General features: G+C 42.1%; 1 long non-coding RNA gene across 1 annotated transcript in view; it reads right to left on the reverse strand.

Annotated features, from left to right (window-relative positions):
* Positions 1–19,574, reverse strand: part of LOC135364341 (uncharacterized) — a 31,708-nt gene extending 12,134 nt beyond the window's left edge. The window contains exon 1 of the long non-coding RNA XR_010411219.1: positions 16,113–19,574. This is a non-coding gene — a long non-coding RNA (uncharacterized LOC135364341). The remainder of the gene's footprint in view (positions 1–16,112) is intronic.
* Positions 19,575–19,789: the final 215 nt, after the last annotated feature.

Raw genomic sequence — 19,789 nt, forward strand, 5'->3', positions numbered from 1 at the left:
AGGCAGTTATAAGAAAATGAGGTGTGACCCTTCAAATAGAGTTGGAAAAAAGCTCTCCTTCAAAGAAAATCACTCTCCTTGCTCAGTTTCCCTTGGATGCAGTGATGTCGGGGGGGTGGGGCACATCTATTTATTATTAGCAGTTGCAGGCATAAGCAATGGAACTGGAAACCATATGTCCCACCTGAACCATCCCTGCCCAGTTACTTGTAGCTACTTATCTGGCTCCATCAAATAGCACATATTACACTTGTGCCTATACAAACAAGTGAAAAAGGCTAATTTCCTGGCAGGAAATTCCTGTGTGATTAGTCAGCAACTCCAGTCCCTGCTCTGTCACTAACCAGCACTATGACCTTTAGCAGGTTCTCCTCTCTCCATCCCCATTGCCATAACCTTAGGCCAGGCCACCATGGCATGACCACAGCAGCTTCCAACTCATCTCTGTCTTCCCCCAAGTATTCCCCACCCTGGAGACCTTTAGTTTAGAGATCTTCCTAAAATCCCAAATCTGGTCAACTCTCCCCTCCCCAAAATCTGCAACGTCTCTTCATTTACTTTTGGATACAATTCAAACACCTCTGTACAACTTACAAAGTCATACTCTGGCCCCTGCTTACCATTCTAGACTCAAACCTCCTTCCCCTCCATCTGGAGTCCTATTTATTTAACTTCCGTGTTTCCCTGTATAATACTAACAATAACCAAAACTTACTGAGTATTTTCTATGTACCAGATATTATTCTAAAGAACTCTTCATGCACTACTGATTTAATCACTTCAGAGCTAGTAGATAACAGTTATGATTATCTCCATTTCACAAATGAGGAAACTGAGGTGCAGAGAAGTTAAATAATTATCCAAAGTCACCTGGCAAGTAAATGGTAGAATCTGAATGCCCCTTGCTTATCCTCTCTTCTTATCTCCACGTCTCTGCACAGGGATTCCCTCTGCCTGGAAGACTATTCACACTCTCCTTTCTCTTCCCCACCCTTTCTTCACTTGGCTAACTCCAAATCTTCGTCCGAGCATCCCCATGTATGTATCTTTTCCTCTGAGTTTTCCCTCCCCAGAAGGCCCTCTGCCCTCAATGGTAGTTTCCAAAGATGGCGCCCAGTGAATGATGCATCCCAATATATGTGCCCTGATGTAGTTGCCCTCACATATTGAATCTCAGTTGACCCTGTGACTCACAACAGAGTATGGTAGATGAGATGCTGAGTAACTCCTGGGCCTCAGTCATAAAAAGCCTGACAGCTTCCACCCAAATCTCTTGAAACACTCACTTTGGGGCAAATCAGACACTATGTAAGAAGTGCCTCATGCTGTGAGGAAGCCAAGGTAGCCACATGGAGAACTATGTGGAGCTAGAAAGATGCCCAGCCAATCCTTAGCAATTTTAGCCATCAAAGGCCATGCACCAGATATGTGATAAAGAAACAATCTTGAGGGTGCCTGGCTGGCACAGTTGGTTGGACTCTTGATTTTGACTCAGGTCGTGATCTCATGGTCGTGAGATGGGAGCCCAGCATCGGGCTCTGCAGTCAGCATAGTCTGCTTGAGATTCTCTCTCCCTCTGCCCCTCCCCACACCCCACTCGTGCTCGATTCTCTCTCTCTCTCTCAAAATAAATAAATAAAACCTTAAAAAAAAAAAAAAAAGGAAACCATCTTAGATGTCCAACTTGGTTGAACCTTCAGATAACACCAGCCCCAGCCAGCTCCTAACTGCAACTGTATGAGAGACCCCAAGAGGGAACCATGTAGCTAAGACCCATCAACCCACTGAACTGTGGGTTTGTTATTTGTTATTTTGAGCCTCTAATTTTCAGTGTGGTTTTGTTAAGCAGGAATAGATAACCAGAAGAATGGGGATACAGTGGTGAACAGGAGATTGTGTCTACCCCCAAGGAAGTCTTAGTCTAATGGCAAAGATGGTCAAGCAAACAGGCAAGTACAACACGGTATAATGAGTTTGGGTGCTGGAGAAAGAGTAAGGGAACGATAGTTCAGTCCGTAGCACAAGCAAGCTGAAAATCGACAGAAGTAAGCTGTATGATATGTTTGATAATAGCGTGGGTTTTTAAGTCAGATGAAGTTGTTCGAATCCTGGCCCTATACTTGTTTTCAGTGTGACTTAAGGAAAATTTCTCAAACTTTCTGAATCATTTATGAAATGGGGATAATAATGCTTAGTTAAGAAGATAGTTGTAAGGGTTAAATTAAGCACTGCTTGTAATATTTATCACATAGCCTATTATATGGTTAACATTTTATATAGAACATATATATATATCACATGTGATTAAATATAGTTAATTACTGAAAAAGAATATGTCCCAACAATAACCTGGGCTTGTCAAAGCTCACGTCAAACTAATAGCAGAAAACTCCCTTGACTCGTGGAACTTGTCTCCATGTTGTACATTTTATGACTAAATCATGAGTTATAGTCTACTTACTTGAAAGCCTGTATTTTTGGGAGAGGGTGGATTATTGCTTATACTTTGGTCTATACTAAACAAGAGACTGGACTGGCCACTCTCGGAAGGCAGGAAGTGAAATCATGTTCATCCTCATTCCCCACGCTGATAATAGCGCCTGTTATATTGGTAGCTACTTCCTAAATATGAGTTGAATGAATGATTGAATGAATGAAAAAGAGATCTCACAACAACTAAGCATGTATAAAGTGCCAGTACTAGGCGGAGCATCTTACCTAGAATATCTCATTGACTTCTCACAACCATCCTATGACATGGGCAGTATAGTTACTTCTTTTTTTTTTTTTTTTTTGGATAGAGTGGTTTTTTTTTTTTTTTTAAGATTTTATTTATTTATTTGAGACAGAGAGAATGAGAGAGAGAGAGAGAGAGAGCACATGAGACGGGGGAGGGTCAGAGGGAGAAGCAGGCTCCCCGCCGAGCAGGGAGCCCGATGCGGGACTCGATCCCGGGACTCCAGGATCATGACCTGAGCCGAAGGCAGTCGCTTAACCAACTGAGCCACCCAGGTGCCCAGTATAGTTACTTCTGATTGAAACCCCTCTCCAGCATTCAACACCTTGTTTAATATTACTCGTACCATAAACCTGAGGCTGATCTTTTTCAGAAAGCAAAAGTGTGGCTGACGTAACTGGCTACAGCAAGACTCTCACTGCCATGCAGAGCTTATTTTCCAATTATTCCACAACTATGTGAATAACTTTCGGAAGCTAAAATGAGCTGGTGAAGGCACTGTAACTGACGTAACTGCCCAGTAAGTGGAGTAGAATGAGGGCCAGGAATGTAGGTCCCTTCAAGACCATAACTTTGCAATTCATGTATGACAGGAATCCCAATCTGGGAGATCCAGCTAGATGTCAGGAGGCAAAGAACCTCTCTACTAAAAGAGAAGGCTCTGCATTTCGGCTCCCTGTCAAAGTGGGGGATGTAGCTCCGTCAGTCTGGATCCAGTCAGGAGGCAGAAACCACGCAGTGATTCCAACAGGACAAGTTTGATGTAAAGAATTATGAGACTCTGATAGGAGTACAATTATCAGATGTAAAGAGAACTGTAAGGGGTGCTTTAGGGCTGAGGGAGAATATCCAAGGAGAGGCAAACTTGAAGGGGAGGTCCCATCCCCAGGCTAGGCTTCAAATTTCACTGGAGAAGATGTGGTTGGTGCTGCTGGAAGGAGGGGAAGTTCACTGGGTTGCCCAGGACCAGAGCTGGTCCACAATTGCTGGGCACGCAGGAAGCAACTCCTCAGGGTGCACGCAAGCTGAGGCTGGTGGGCAGGTGCACAGAGGGAGTAGGGGCACCACTGCAGGCCTGGAGTGTGCAGAGCTGCATACGAAGGGCCACAAGAAGGCGGTCACTGGGCCTGCATTGCCTGGCAGAGACTGCACGTTCTGAGCAAACAGCTAGGACAGAACACCTTTGTCCTCACAGAGCCACACCGCTGACCACTTGTTCAGCAAGAACAAGAAAGGAAAACCACAATGCACCAGAACTAGGAAGAAAAGCCTACAATTTCCTCTTCAAGTTCCCCCCTTTGTCCTCTACTGAGACAGCTTAACATCATTCTCAGCATGTACAAGAAATGCTTAGAATCCAGCCTATCATCACAGAGCAGGTACTAAAGGGTGCATTTGGAGCTAAGAGGCCATAAAGTGATAACTGACATAGTATCTATGTATGAAAGGAAAGCATATTAATACTTCATATGGAAAAAAGAATGAGGGCGCCTGGGTGGCTCAGTTGGTTGGGCGACTGCCTTCGGCTCAGGTCATGATCCTGGAGTCCCAGGATCGAGTCCCGCATCGGGCTCCCTGCTCAGCGGGGAGTCTGCTTCTCCCTCTGACCCTCCCCCCTCTCATGTACTCGCTCTGTCTCATTCTCTCTCTCTCAAATAAATAAATAAAATCTTTAAAAAAAAAAAAAAGAAAAGAAAAAAGAATGAGCAGGTACTCTTTCCCTCCTACCGCAAAAAAACACCATGAGGCATATTCTTGTTGAGATCTCCGTACCATGGTTCTGTCTCTGACAGTAACACACAAAAGTGGGCATGGATTTAGGTGCCCAATTACCCAGCCTGGTAGCAACCTTAGAGTTTGAAGACAGATCACAGAATATTCTGATTCACCTTGGTGATTTTTTTGTTTTTTAAAGATTTTAGATTTATTTGACAGAGAGAGAGAGAGACACTGAGAGAGGGAACACAAGCAGGGGGAGCAGCAGAGGGAGAGGGAGAAGCAGGCTCCCCGCTGAGCAGGGAGCCCAATGTGGGACTCGATCCCAGGACCCTGGGATCATGACCTGAGCCGAAGGCAGATGCTTGACTGACTGAGCCACCCAGGCGTCCCTCACCTTGGTGATTTCATATGGCTTTGTCACCACTGTTCTACTTACATGCTTTATCAAGCTAGCTATAATTTCAGCCTAAACCACCTCCTATCCCCTTGAATATTTCTTATGTAATCAAAATGTAGGGGTGTCTATATGTACTGATGCTTCGAACAATAAAATGTAGACTCCAATATCAAGAGTATCTGCCATTTCTAGAGTTCTACTTTGCCACTGCACTTAGCTTTTGCTTGCTCTGGTCTACCTAAACTTGGTAGAGTCAGGGCTTCCTTATTTGTGTCCTAATTTGTTTTTCTGAGCTTTGAGAACTGCTTTGGGCCCAGAGAGGATTAGCTTAGTTTCCTAGGACCGCCATAACAAAGTTCCACAAACTTGGATGGCTCAAAACAACAGAAACTTATCCTCTCCCAGTTCTGGAGACTAGAAGTTCTAAATCAAGGTGTCAGCAGGGCTGTGCTCTCTCTGAAGGCTCTAAGGGATGTTTCTTCCTTGCCTCTTGTTACTGTCTGGGGGTTACCTACAATCCTTCCTGTTCATTTTCTCCTAGATTCATATTCCAATCTTTGTCTCCATCATCACATGGCCCTTCCCTTGTGTGTCTTCTGTCTCTGTGCCCAAATTCCTCCCTTCTCACAGAGACACCAGTGATTGGATTAAGGCCTACCCTTACCCAGTATGATATCATCAACCTGATTACAGTGGCAAAGACCTTATTTTTCCAAATAAGGTCACATTCACAAGTACTGGGGATTAGAATTAAAAACATCTTTTTGGGAGGCCCCTGGGTGGCTCAGTTGGTTAAGCGTCTGCCTTCAGCTCAGGTCATGATCTCAGGGTCCTGGGACCAAGCCCGGCATCGGGCTCCCTGCTCAGCAGGGAGTCTGCTTCTCCCTCTGACCCTCCCCCCTCTCATGTGCTCTCTCTCATTCTCTCTCTCAAATAAATAAATAAAATCTTTAAAAAAAAAAAATCTTTTGGGGACATATGATTCTACCCACTAAAGAGCACTGCTTATCTGTCTGTTTCCTCTACACATAAATATGACATGTGCAGAAACTACTTCACCATGCATCCAGCAATTGCCAAAACTGGCTGAGAAGTGGGAAAGATGAAGAACTAGAACATTCTGGTTTCTAAAACCAATCTCTATATTTGGTTGAGGTCCAGACATTTCAGAAGTGGCAGGGAGAGAAGAATGTGTGCAATCCTGAACAAAGGCATAACTTAGTGGTTTTTTTATATGTGGATATGCTTTTAGCAATAAATATAACTCCAAAAGTGTGGGAGAGGCTGATCAAGCCAATAGGCATTGACACCATTTTTATGGGTCTATGGGCTGCCATTTTCAGGTCTTGTTTGTTTTTAGCTCATTTATGTTGCAAGATTACTTACTAGTTGTCTAATCCCTCTACCTTAAATGCTCCCCTTCACCTCTCCACCTCTTTTCTATTTTAGGCCCGTCCATGTCCTAGATCCTCTGTGGAACCTTCCTTAACTTAGTCTTCAATTCATTCTGCTAATATTGACTAAGTGCCATTATGTGCTAGGCACATTGCTTGGTGCTTAATGATGAGTAAAAATGGATTCCATCTCATCTCATTGTGCTTATAGTCTAGTGAGAGAAATAGATACCAAATAACCAGACAAATATAATACTATGACAAATGTTACAAAATAGAGGTGCAGCATGCAATCATAGTCTCCAATAGGAGGACTTGACCTAGTCAGTGATGTCAGGCAAGGCTTCCCTGAAGAAGGGAATGCTTGAGCTGAGATCTGAAGGCTGGGTAGAAGTTGCATAGGTGAAGAAGACAGAATAGGAGAGCAGGTAGAGGAAAACAGCATGTGCAAAGGGCCCATGGCAGGCGGGTGCTTAGGGACTAAAAAAGGCCATGGGGAGGGAAGACAAGTAAAAGAGTTGCTGGAGAGGTTAGTGGAGACATGCCGAGCTTTGTTAAGTGGCTTTGTCCTTATCCTTTCTCCTAAGAGCAATGGAAAAACACGGAAGGTTAGGTGAGTTAGTTGTTGGTTTGTCTTTCCAAGGGTTGACAATGGTTGCTTCACCTAGAGGGGAACTCTGGAAAAAGACCAGAATTAGTGACAAACATCTACTTGGGCTGACATGGTCTGCCTCCTCTAAACTCATTTATTCTGTATTATTTGTATCCCCCTTGCTTGGTTTACCAGCTGTGTAAAACCTTAAGAAAGCTACCTGTTTGAGCTTTAGCTTCCTCTTCTGAAAAGAACAATATTAATAATAGCTACCTTAGAGAACTTCTGGGCCAATTAAATTAAATTAAATCATGTACATAAGGCACTTAGAAAAGCATCTGATACATAACATGGGCTCAGAAATATTAGCTGCTGTTATTTTATTATTATATCTTAAGAATTAATTTTCTATTGATTTATTCTTTAATTATTTATGCCATATAATCAGCACTCCATTTTAATTTCAAATCATCCTTTAATTGTACACTTCTTAATTTTAACTCTTCAATTAAGACTGAAAGCTCCTTAAAAGCAAAAACTGATAGCTCTCTCATCATCTAATATGCTGCTGATCTAAATACTTGTTCATCAGTTAGATCTTCAGAGTTTGCCCTGCCTCTACTCTCATTTATTTTGGATCATGGAAGCAGCAGAGAAAGGCAGAAAAATGATGTAGGCTGGTGGAAAAGGTGGGAGGAAGGAATGTGGTTCTACTCATGAACCTTGACCTCCAGGGTTGAGGGGTCCAAAGAGCAGATGCCAAGAAGCTGCGCTTAGAAACCTCTCAGGACCCAGAAACAGAAGTCACCATCATTATCAGAGCTAACGTATACTGAGTGTCTACTATTAGTACTGAATTAGCTCTTAATCCTCATGACAACTGTGTGAGGGTGGTGCTATCGCTATGACCCCCATTTCACAGCAAGGAAAAGTACAGCAGTGTGGAGAGCTTAAGCACCCAGTGTGACACGGCCCTCACACACGTAGCAAGGGCACGTCACTGAAGTCAGATAGAGGACTTGTGGTTTCTGCCCCACCCTTAGGTCTGAGCAGGACATGCCTTAGCCTTCCCTATTCCTCCAAATCTCCCCTGCATCGAGCCTGCACCACGGGCATCAGTGTGCTGCCCAGATCAGACAGGTTGTGTTCTGCTCCACCCAGCTAGAGGCTTAAGGCAAATCACCCTAATTCTCCATTTGCTATTTCCTCATCCGAAAAAGGAACGGTGAAAAGAAGGGACTGTCATCAGAAATTTACACTTTCATGGTGCAGAAGTAAACTGTAGCTGTTCTGCCTCTTAACCTCCTCTCAGCCGTTGGGGTGAGCTCAGACAAGCTTCTGTGCCATACATTTCCTGGGTTTTCCTGGCCTCTGCATTCCCACTGCATCCCTTGTAACTACTGACTTGGTTTAATGCTGTGCTTTGTACAGTACTTTGTGCATTTTGGCATCTGACAAAAGTTAAATTAGAAAACCTTCATGTGACATCACTGCATTTATTTTGGCTTCTAACTTGCAGAAGAGAGCCTCATTTTAGGTCTTAGTATTTTTCTAATATCAGGGATGAAAAGGAAAGCAAGCCAAGCCACTCTAAGTTGAATCTACAGCGAGCTTGAGGAGGACATAAATGAGTATTGTTAGCACTGACTTAAGTAATGATTAAGGGGAGTGGGATGGTGAAGCACCGTTTAACATGGTGGCACTCCCAGGTTCAGGTTCAACACCAATGAAACCTGTCTTGGATTTACTAGGTGTGGCAAAAGAAAATGCCGCCTACAGGACAAACTGAGTTGAAAATAACAGTATGAATTCATAATTTTTTCCTCTTTAAAAAAAGAAGAAGTGGGGCACCTGGGTGGCTCAGTCATTAAGCATCTGCCTTCGGCTCAGGTCATGATCCCAGGGTCCTGGGATCGAGCCCCGCATCAGGCTCCCTGCTCAGCCAGGAGCCTGCTTCTCCCTCTCCCACTCCCCCTGCTTGTGTTCACTCTCTAGCTGTCTCTCTCTCTCTGTCAAATAAATAAGTAAAATCTTTAAAAAAGAAAGAAAGAAAGAAAGAAAGAAAGAAAGAAAGAAAGAAAGAAAGAAAGAAAGAAAGAAGAAAGAAAGAAAGAAAGAAAGAAAGAAAGAAAGAAAGAAAGAAAGAAAGAAAGAAAGAAAGAAGAAGAAAGAGCAAAACAATAAGGACAGAAAGCAAAGAGGCATGAGGAAATTTTTGGGGTGAAGGAAGTGTTCTAAAACTGGATTAGGTGATGGCTGCATAAATTTGTGGAAACTCATCAAACTATACAATTAAAACAGGGGATTTTTTTGCTACATAAATGATGCTTCAATAAACCATTAAATATTTTTTAATTTAAAAAAAAAAAAACAACCCTGGAGCGCCTAAGTGGCTCAGTTGACTAAGCGTCAACTCTTGATTTCGGCTCAGGTCACGATCTCAAGGTCATGAGATCAAGCGCCGAGTTGGGCTCCACCTTGGACAGGGAGTCTGCTTGAGATTCTCTCTCTCTCTCCCTCTGCCCCTACCCCCCTGCTCTCTTGCTCTCTGAAATAAATAAATCTTAAAACAAAACAAAAAAACTCTGAATGATTCCCAGACCAGAAAGAGTAAGGGTGAGATACAATGGGAGGTGAGGAGGGGAGTGGGGAGGGCATGTCTGGAACAGGGCATGGGGTTGGTTTTAAATCTTATGTTGGGTGAAAAGGGTATGACTGAGCCCAGATATTGGGTTTTAAAGCCCAAGCAAGATTAGAAGAATGTCCCTGCATGATGGTTGCCCAGAATAGCAAGTTGGAAACTGAAGGGTGAGGAAAACATCTATAGGGGGCCAGGGAGGGTAAAAGGAAAAATGCTCCATCATGAAGAACTGGAGCCCAAGGAGATGAAGAGTATCCCCAGAGAGGGATGTCACAGTGTGATGTGTCTGAGCCAGAGTAGTATGAAGAGGGTATATGTGTGAAGGGGGACTAACATGAGATATTGGGGCCCAAGCAGATGAGGAGTACACGTATGTTATAAGATAGACTGGCACAAGGTATCAGAGTCTAAGCAGGGTGAAGTCCCCATAGAGAGATAGCCTGGAGTAGGGTATTGGAACCTGAGCAGGGTAGGGAAGACATCCACACCTGAAGGCAGCCGAGAATGAGAAGTCCAAAACCAAGTAGGGTAAATAAGATGTCCAAACAGGGGGGCAATCTGGCACAGTGTTTGAGCACCCAAATGGAGTGATGAAGTCATCTACTCTGGAGTGGGTTAGTAGCAGTTATGGGATATTGGTTATATACAGAAAGATTGATCAAAAAAAGAATTAATATGAAGGCTAATAAGAGCCATCACTGTTGGAGAAGGAAATTTGAAAAATTGAAATGAAGAAAACTAGAATAAACCCTGTGCTGTTAGATTGGAATTGGAAATATTGGTATGAACTCATGTTTTCCAATATATAGAGAGAGAGATATAGAAATAGAAATAGAGATAAATGTAAATATAAGTCTATATGTATATTTATATGTACACAAACACATATATTTTCCAACTCTGTCCACTGAGAGGGCCTAGGAGCAGTGACATCCCAATAGCAATGACCACACACAGAGCTCAGATGTTGGTTTCTAAATGCCATTATATACTAAAAGGAACGAGGGCCCCTTGAAGAAATAACTTTCCAAACTGTGGAGGAAAAGTACAAAAACTGCCTGGAATGCCGTGTGCTGTCAGAAATAAAGAAGTACTGGAAGAATGATGGGGGTATATCAAAAGGATACAGAAGCCAGCTGAAAGGGAGCCTCTCCTCTGGCCAAGTCTGGGATAATTTAAGCATCAACATAAATAATAAAACAGGAAGCCATAAATCCATACTGATATAAAGAAATAAATCAAAAGCTTCATGGAGAGGGGTTATTTATATTCTTACAAACCACCTTCCCATAAAAGTTACTAATTACAAAAGGAAAAAAAAGTAACTGCCTAGTGAAGAAGCCTCACAGATACCACCATAATCAATGATCAAAGTGACCATATCAGTAATGAGAAAATCAAAACCAGGAGCCACCTCAGAGGCTGCCATGTAAAGAACATGGCATCAATTCTATCATTTTCAGTTAAAAGGGCATAACCCAAATCTAATCATAGGAACACATTAGATTCCAAATTGAGGAATATGCTACAAAATAAATGGCCTGCAGTTTTGAATGGGATCTGAGGATTGGACTGTAATAATGTGTCAGTGCTAACTTCCTGATTTTATGGTTGCGTTTAGGTTAGGTAGGAGAATATATTTGTTTGTAGGAAATAAAAACTAAAGTACTCGGGGATGATGAAGCATTGTATCAACAATTTTCTCTCAAGTTATTTGGGGAGAAAAAGGTTACTTGCTATACTTGCCACTTTTCTATAAACTTGAGATTGTTTCAAAATTAAAATTTTTTTTTAAGATTTTATTTATTTTATTTGACAGAGAGACAGTGAGAGAGGGAACACAAGGAGGGGGAGTGAGAGGGAGAAGCAGGCTTCCTGCTGAGCATGGAGCCCGATGCGAGGCTCTATCCCAGGACCCTGGGATCATGACCGGGAGCCAAAGGCAGACACTTAATGACTGAGCCACCCAGGGGCCCCTTAAACTTATTTTTAAAACATGAATGGGGTTGTGGAGAGTCACAAGAGACTCACACCCTAACAATGAAAATAAGGGGGTTAATCTACAAAATCACAGCTTTAAAAGAAAATCCATCAGAGATATGAGGACACAAAGAAACCTAAATGAACTAAATTTCAGTGTTAGAAGCTTCCATAGAAGCTGTCACTTCTGACAGAGTAGTGAAGGATAAAACATCTATAAGAGATGGGAATGAGAAGAGCTGCTTAACTTTCAATGAACTTTTTTTTTTAAAGATTTGTTAGTATTATTTATTTATTTGAGAGAGAGAATGAAAGAGAGCACGAGAGGGGGGAAGGTCAGAGGGAGAAGCAGACACCCCGCTGAGCAGGGAGCCCGATGTGGGACTCGATCCTGGGACTCCAGGATCATGACCTGAGCCAAAGGCAGTCGCTTAACCAACTGAGCTACCCAGGGGCCCCTAATGGCTGCATGTGGCAAGCTACAGAGCAAGTGTGCAGCCACCCACCCGTGTTTTCCCAAGGCCTTCACCAAATGCACAGGGGTAGTAACTCAAATGCTGGGGACAGGGTAGGAGAGCTGAGAGAGATCTCCTCTAGTATGCAGGTCTTCCTCAAGTGCACAGCTATAGCCATGAAAAGAGAGCTTTCTAGAAAGGAATCCCTCTGAGTACTCTTGGCCTTCAGGGAGAGTACTTCAGGGGTCCTCCAAAGACTGGGGACAGACAGCCAGGCAAAGAAAAGCTTCCTAAGGTGCATAAAGCCTGTAACGTGACTGGAAAGCAAAGAGAACTTTCCAGAAACACATACCAAGCAGCTGTGCTAAAAACAGAGAGAGATCTCCATAGTTTGTGAAGCTGGTGGCTGGATATAAAACAAAAAGAGATCTCTGTGGTCCTGCTAATGTCAGATCCCAAGCTCTGCTAAAAAAGTCCTTATCCTGCCCTCAAAATATTTGAAGCCAATGGTGATCTAAATCAAACTAAAACAACAAAAAGCCCAGGCCCATTTTTTTAAAGATTTATTTTAGAGAGAGAGAAAGAGCAAGTGAGCGGGGGGAGGGAGAGAGAGAGAATCCTCAAGCAGACTCCCCAATGAGTGGTAAGCCTCACATGGGGCTTGATCCCAGGTCCCTGAGATCATGACCTGCACTGAAATCAAGAATTGGCTGGTTGGCCGCTTAACCAACTGAGTCCCCCAGGTGCCCCCTTTTTAAATTTCAGGCCCATTTTAAATTTCAGCCTCCTATAGAGTATGTCCTTTGTCAAGGATAAATATTACTTCAATTTCTAAAATTATGAAGCACATAAAGAAGCAAGGAAATAGGATCCATTATCAAGAGTGGAAACAGTCAATAAAAGCAGGCACAGAGTAGGCCTAAATTTTGCAATTATCAGAGACTTTAAAATATCTTGGATAACTATGACAAAGGACCTAGTGGAAAAAATAAACACCATGTCTAAACAAATGAGGAATTTTAGAAGAAAGAAGAAAGGAAAGGAAAGGAAAGGAAAGGAAAGGAAAGGAAAGGAAAGGAAAGGAAAGGAAAGGAAAGGAAAAGAGGGAGGGAGGGAGGAAGAAAGAAAGGGAAAAAATGAAGAAAAGAAGGAAGGAAGGAATTGCTAAAAATAAAAAAATATGATATCAGAAATGAAGAAGTCATTTGATGGTCTTAGCAGAATTATGGGCACAGCAGAGGAAATAATCAGTAAACTTAAAGATAGATCAATAGAAATTATCCAAACTAAAACAGAAATAGAAAAATGGGGAGGGGGGTATAAAACAGAGCATCTAAGATGCTGAGATGATACCAAATGGCCTAACATATTTGTATTTGAAGTCTCAGAAAAAGAGAATGAGACAGAATATTTGAAGAGGTAATGGACACAAATTTTCTAAAATTGATTAAGGAAATCAACCCACAGACCATAGCAGCTCAATGAACTCCAAGCAGGATAAATACAAAGAAAACCACACATAGACATATCATAGTTAAAGTGCTAAAAACTAAAGATAAAATAAAATCTTAAAAGCATCCAAGTTTTAAAAAGAACAATTATGAATTATGGCTGACTTCTTATCAGAAACAATGTAAGTCAAAAGACAATAGAAAATCTCCCTTAAAGAGCTAAATAAAAAGAGAAACTTGTCAATCTAGAAATCTACGTATATTTCAATATATTCAAGACTCTAATGGATAAAATAGACAGCATGCAAGAATAGACAGGCAATATAAGCAGAGAGATGTAAATCCTAAGAAAGAACAAAAATGAAATGCTAGAGATGAAAAACGTAACAGAAATGAAGAAAAATCAACAACTCTTCCAGTATGAGAGGACCACTCCAACTACTTAATATTTCTAACCAACACAAAGCACGTGTCCTTTCAGTTGGCCTATGCAGTCTTATTTTGGGTAAATATAAGACTTTTCTTGGGCTCTGGAAATAGTGAAAATAGCTTACACACCTTCAATGAACTCTTAGGGAACTGTGGACAAATCTCTGTTTGAAACTAGAATTTAGAGGCTACAGTAAGTTCTAACAACCTATGAATCGAAAAACCTAAGAGCAGGTTTATGTTTTTCCATTTCTACTTCAACATGTAAGGAGCTTGGAAGTTACCTCCTCATCCTAACAACAAGTTAAAGATAAACACACTGAAAAATCAACAACTCTTCCAGGATCTATAAGACAGGTAAGGATACATGTCAAACTGCTACCCCCAAGATTGGAGAGTGATACATGAATACAGGAAGTCATGGCTTCCCAGAGGAGAGATTAAAAAAACAAACAACTGTGGGAATGAGTGCCAGGGTAGGAAAACCTGAACTGTAACTGATGAATGGTTTCAGTTCATTGTGAACTGAATGGATTTAATTTTAAATTTTAATGGGTTTATCAATAGACTGGACATGGCTGAGGAAAGAATATCTGAGCTTGAGGATATCTTAGTACAAACTTCCAAACCTGAAAAGCAAGGAGAACATAGACTGAAAAATTAAAAAGAGAAGAGAATATCCAAGTACTGAAAAGAAACAGACTATCTGAATAGACCTATATCTATTAAAGAAATTTAATCAGTAGTTAATAACCTTCCAAAACAGAAAGCACCAGACCCAGAGGAGTTCTCTGGTAAAGTCAATCAAACATTTAAGGAAAAAAATTATACTAATAGACTATAGAAGAGGGAATATTTCTTAACTCATTCTAAGACCAGCCTTACCCTATTACCAAAACCAGACACAGACATTACAAGAAAACTATAGACAAATATCTCCAATGAACATAGAGCAAAAATTCTCAACAAAACATTAACAAACCAAATATAATAATGTTAAAAAAAAAAAAAGTATTCTATATCATGACCAAGTAGGATTTATCTCAGTTGTGCAAGGCTGGCTTAATATTTGAAAATCAATTAATGTAATCCATCACATCAACAGTCTAAAGAAGAAAAATCACATGGTCATATCAACAGATGCAGAAAAAAGTATTTAACAAAATCCAACACCCATTCATGATAAAAAACTCTCAGCAAGCTAAGAATATAGGGGAACTTCCTCAACTTAAAAGAAAATATCAGTGGTTGCCAGGGTTTGGGGGTACAAGAAGGGATGAAGAGGCAGAGCACAGGATTTATAGGGCAGTGAAAATACTCTGTATGATATGATAGTTGTAAATAACATTTGTCCAATGCACAGAATGCACAACCCCAAGTATGAACCCTGGGGTAAACTATGGACTTTGGGTGACTGTGATGTGTCAGTGTAGGGTCATGGATTGTAACCAATGTACTCTCTGCTGGGGACTGTAGATAACAAGGGAGGCCGTGCATGTGAGTGAGAGGAGACATATGGGAAATCTCTGTACCTTCCTCTCAATTTTGCTGTGAACCTAAAACTGCTCTAAAAAAAAGTTAAAAGAAAAAAATATATATATATATGGATGTATCAGAGTTTTGTTTGAAATTTAATTTCAGAATGAAACATGAAATAATTCTTTTAAAGGACTGTTGTCAGAATAATTCTCTAGCGCTTTTGTCTCAAATCTTGATAGTGCGCCCCTATTTAACATAACATTTTAACAAACTTCCATATTTGTATATGTTTATTATAAATTATTCCCATACTTTATGTACATTCTAAAACACACAAAAATAGAAATCAGAAAAGGATGCGTTTAAAATAAAGTCTAAATAAAAATTCTAGTTACTTCTTCCCACACCCCAAAACCATCATGCACTCCCCTGGATGCATGTGCCCACCGTAGAAACCACTCCTCTAGGTCACGGGGAGAGAAGTGAGCCCCGCCACAGGCCACTGGCCCGAGAGTGACCCACCCCGGGAGTGTGGAGAGTGGAGGAGAAGGGGCAGGAAGTGACCGTACCAAGTACCATAAAATTCTGCCATTTATGTACAGGTTATAAGTCTCACATGACACGCTTCTCTCCCTCCTTTCCTCTCTGTCCCTGCACCCTACCCAGGGGATCAACAGAGAGGTGTGCCACTCTTCTCCATTCTCACATGAACTTCTCAGCCTGACCCTCGTCCTCATGTCGACTTTGGCCTCCTTCTTGGCTTCCCTTGGTGAACGCACATAATTGGAGTTCACCTGGACAAAGATGCTGATGAGGTGAGGCATGAAATGTGACTTACCCACACTCCTCCAGAGACAGCACCCAGAACCTGGTTAGGGACAACACTGGCATTTATTAGGAAAATGGGTTAGGCTGATCAGGGTTTTCTAAAACACATTTTTGTTCCCAACATTTTCCACCACTCTTCTCCAAAAGGAGACTCCAGTCTCCAGATGTTAGTCCTAAAAAGCAAGCATTTTTTTTTCCTTAGGCAGGTATTATGAACAAAATTCCACTAGAACTTTTGTGAAGAGAATGAGTCTATTTTAGTCTCTCTTTAAATAGCTATAACCTCAGGAGCACAATATAAAACATATCCAAACTTATAAACACACACATACTTTCCTTGACTCGAAGGAAAAATGAACAATCTGGTTGATTGCCAAGATCCTCTCAACCCTCAAGTTCTGATTTTGTGGGAGGCTGCACACGGGAATATTATGGCCGAGTCCAAGCGTCAAATTTATTCATTTTCTAGGGATTTGGCGAAAACACAAAACTACAGTGAAGAGGGACATCTTTCCCACTTGCCCCTCACCCCCAGCCCTTTGAATCCCACCCAAATCAATGAAAGAAAAACAGAAGCCACAGATTAACTACGATGTGCCGGAACCTCCGCTTCATTTTGTTAGCATAAGCCTTCCCTGCAAAAGTCCCTGAACACCCTTGGAGGCACATACGCAATCATGGGAGATGCAGAATAAGGAATGATCAGGCTGTGGTTTTAACATATCATAAACAAGCTTTCCTAGGTTTCCTCAAGAAATGAGTCATTACTTCCAGTAAATGAACTAACATATGCCAAGCCCCTAGCCAATGCCCAGCACACAGCGGGCTCTCTCTTATTATAAAGAATCACAAACGAGCCATTATGAATGTACCTAAACAGAATATGTCAAGTAAGAAATCTTCCGGCGGTCCCCGCTCTCCTGACCCACCCAGAAAACATAACAAGGATGTTGTTTTGAAGCTGGCATTGGATTGAATAGGTTGGGTTCGAATTTCTAAGAAGTCGGGTATTAAGCCAGAGTCATCGGTAGACTCCTCCCGCAAAGGAATGCCTGGAGGAGAGCCAGCACGGGCAATCAGGGACGGCAGTTTGCCCAGGGTCTCTGACCACCATGCCTGAGTGCTTCTCCTACTCTTATGGAACCAGAGGGACACTTCCCTGTCACTGGAGCTGAAAGACAGCTTTTTAGAACAGAACAGACCAACGAGTGGCTCACCCGCTAACCAGCACCATGCTGGTTTGACAGAGGGAGGGCAACAAGGCTTACCAGATGGATATGCAGTAAGACAGAGGGCGACAACAGAAGGGCATTAATGGCTTGGAGAATTTAGATTCTAAACACAAACAACGTGTACTGGGGTTGGCAGAGAGGGAATAACAGTATCTGTAGGTTCAGGCTGCGGGGGCGGGCAGGGCATAAACAGAGGGGAAGTGATTTCATCAAAACCCTAGAAGGGAAGGGCAGACTTTTGAAAAGAAAAAGCTGCTCGTAAGATGAAAAGGGGAGAATGCGGACTATGGCTGTGGAGCTGGGAGAAGAGCAGAAGGCAACTTTTTCTTCTTACTACATCTGAACTTCTGTGTACTTGAGTCTCCCAGGGCCCATCCTGTGGGTCAGCCTAGATCTTCTCGAAGGCTGCCACTCTTCAAATACCTGTGGGGAGTTCTCATACCCACACCAGCCCCCACCCCTTAGTCACTGTGGGCCAGACATGACACCAAGAGCCCTTGTAATCAGCCACTGTGTCTCATTATTAATCATTCTGCTCAGAGTGACAACTCCTGTCCTTTCACAAGTACCTTTTCTTCCTTCTGCCATCTACTGGTGGAAATAAAATTTCATATTCTCCCACCAGGCTGTTGCCAATTTGCAAATAGGCTGTGGACTCTGAAAGCTCATTTAGGTAATACTTATTTGCTGGTCGAAGAAATTTTTCCAAAAGAAAAAATATATACTATATTATGGCTCAATCATTCATTCAATAAGCACTTACTGAATGACAAATATGAAGTTATACACACACACACACACACAGTGTATGTAATATCAAGGGTAGAGTCTTGAAACCAAATTTTGCTTGGCCCCTTACCTGCTGTATGACCTGGGCAATCTACTTAGCCATCTATGATAATAGTAACAATAATATACTCATAATGGCTAACACATACTAATCATATGATGAGCCAGTCTACCCCATTTAAACCTCACAACCTTGTAAGGTAGGTATATTGCTATCTGCATGTCTTCAGATAATACTGAAACACAGAAAGTTTGAATAACTTGCCAAAGGTCCCAGAGCTAGTAAGGGGCAGATTCGACCATCTGGCCACACAGCTTATAATGTGAACAGTAGTATCTACCTTTCTTCAGGATTGTTCAAGAACTAGAGACCACACATGTAAAGTTGCTGAAACATAGTATGTTCCAGAAAATGACAGATATTCAACACTTGCTGTGTGCTGGGCCCTACAAGTTGTTAAAATTGCATCCATGAATAAGCCACAGTCCCTGCCCTCTAGGCAAGCATAATCACAGTACATTGCTAAGACTGCATTCACCTAAGGCTGAGTTCAGCAAAGGGAGCATCTAACTTTTTTTCAGAACTGTCTTCCTGGTACCAGGCACAGTAGATGGGATATAGCAGATACTGGAAGGGAGGGCGATGACAGAATTTAAAAATGCAAAACAAAAACTAGGTGCAAGACTCTGGGAGGCAGATGGGATAGATTCTCTTATTTCCATATTAACAAATGAGAGAAATCAAGATTCAGTAACTCCCACGAGGTCACACAGCAAGTCAACAGGTCTCTTGACTAACATTTTGCCACACTCCATTGCATTCCCCCATCCTTCTGGTTTCTGTCAGCCCCTAGATGGCATCCACAGGTTAACGGAGGTATCAGGTGGAGGGATGGCTGTGAGCAGATTAAAACTTCCAAGAATAAAAACAGACATCAGGGCCCACATCCTAGAGATTACATGGTCCCACATGAGCCCATTTTCTTCCTGTCTCTCTTCTATTTGGCACAAACCAGCTCTTCACTTTAGGGTTAGACTGTTAAGTGCTATTTCCCAGAGATCGAGTTTCTGTAGTTATTTTTAGCTGGAGTTTTAGTGCATACCTGGGACAGGTGAGGCATGAAAAGGAATGTGGGTGTGGATAACCCTTGAATCTCTAGTGCCAAGGTCTGGGTCTCTTGTCATTCCAACTGAAGAGAGATGACTCACACCCTGACTTATTATCTGCCCTGAGCCAAGATTTCACCTTAAGAACTATGTGAGATTAAAACTTCTTGTATATTCTCTAAATTTGTATTCAAGTTCTCGGAACATACTTTCTTGACGTTATTGTTACCTGCTTTTGATAACTTGGATGCCTTCATATTCTGTGACCAATGCCCCAGCTTGTAGTTCTTTCTGGTCTCCTTTCCCAGGCTTTGAGGGAGCTAGGGTAGATAGTCTCTGATTTAGATTTTTTTTTTTAAGATTTTATTTATTTGACAGAAAGAGAGAGCTTGTGCTCTCTGCACAAGCAAGGCAGGTAACCAGGCAGGAGAGGGAGAAGCAGGCTCCCTGTGAGCAGGGAGCTCGATGGGGGGGCTTGATCCCAGGACCCTGGAATCATGACCTGAGCCGAAGGCAGACACTTAACTGACTGAGCCACCCAGGCACCCCTGATTTAGAT

This window comes from Mirounga angustirostris, unplaced genomic scaffold, assembly GCF_029215605.1.
Source record: "Mirounga angustirostris isolate CCGP_5_RB_7025 unplaced genomic scaffold, mMirAng1.0.hap1 SCAF_5, whole genome shotgun sequence".
NCBI classification, from domain to species: Eukaryota; Metazoa; Chordata; class Mammalia; order Carnivora; family Phocidae; genus Mirounga; species Mirounga angustirostris.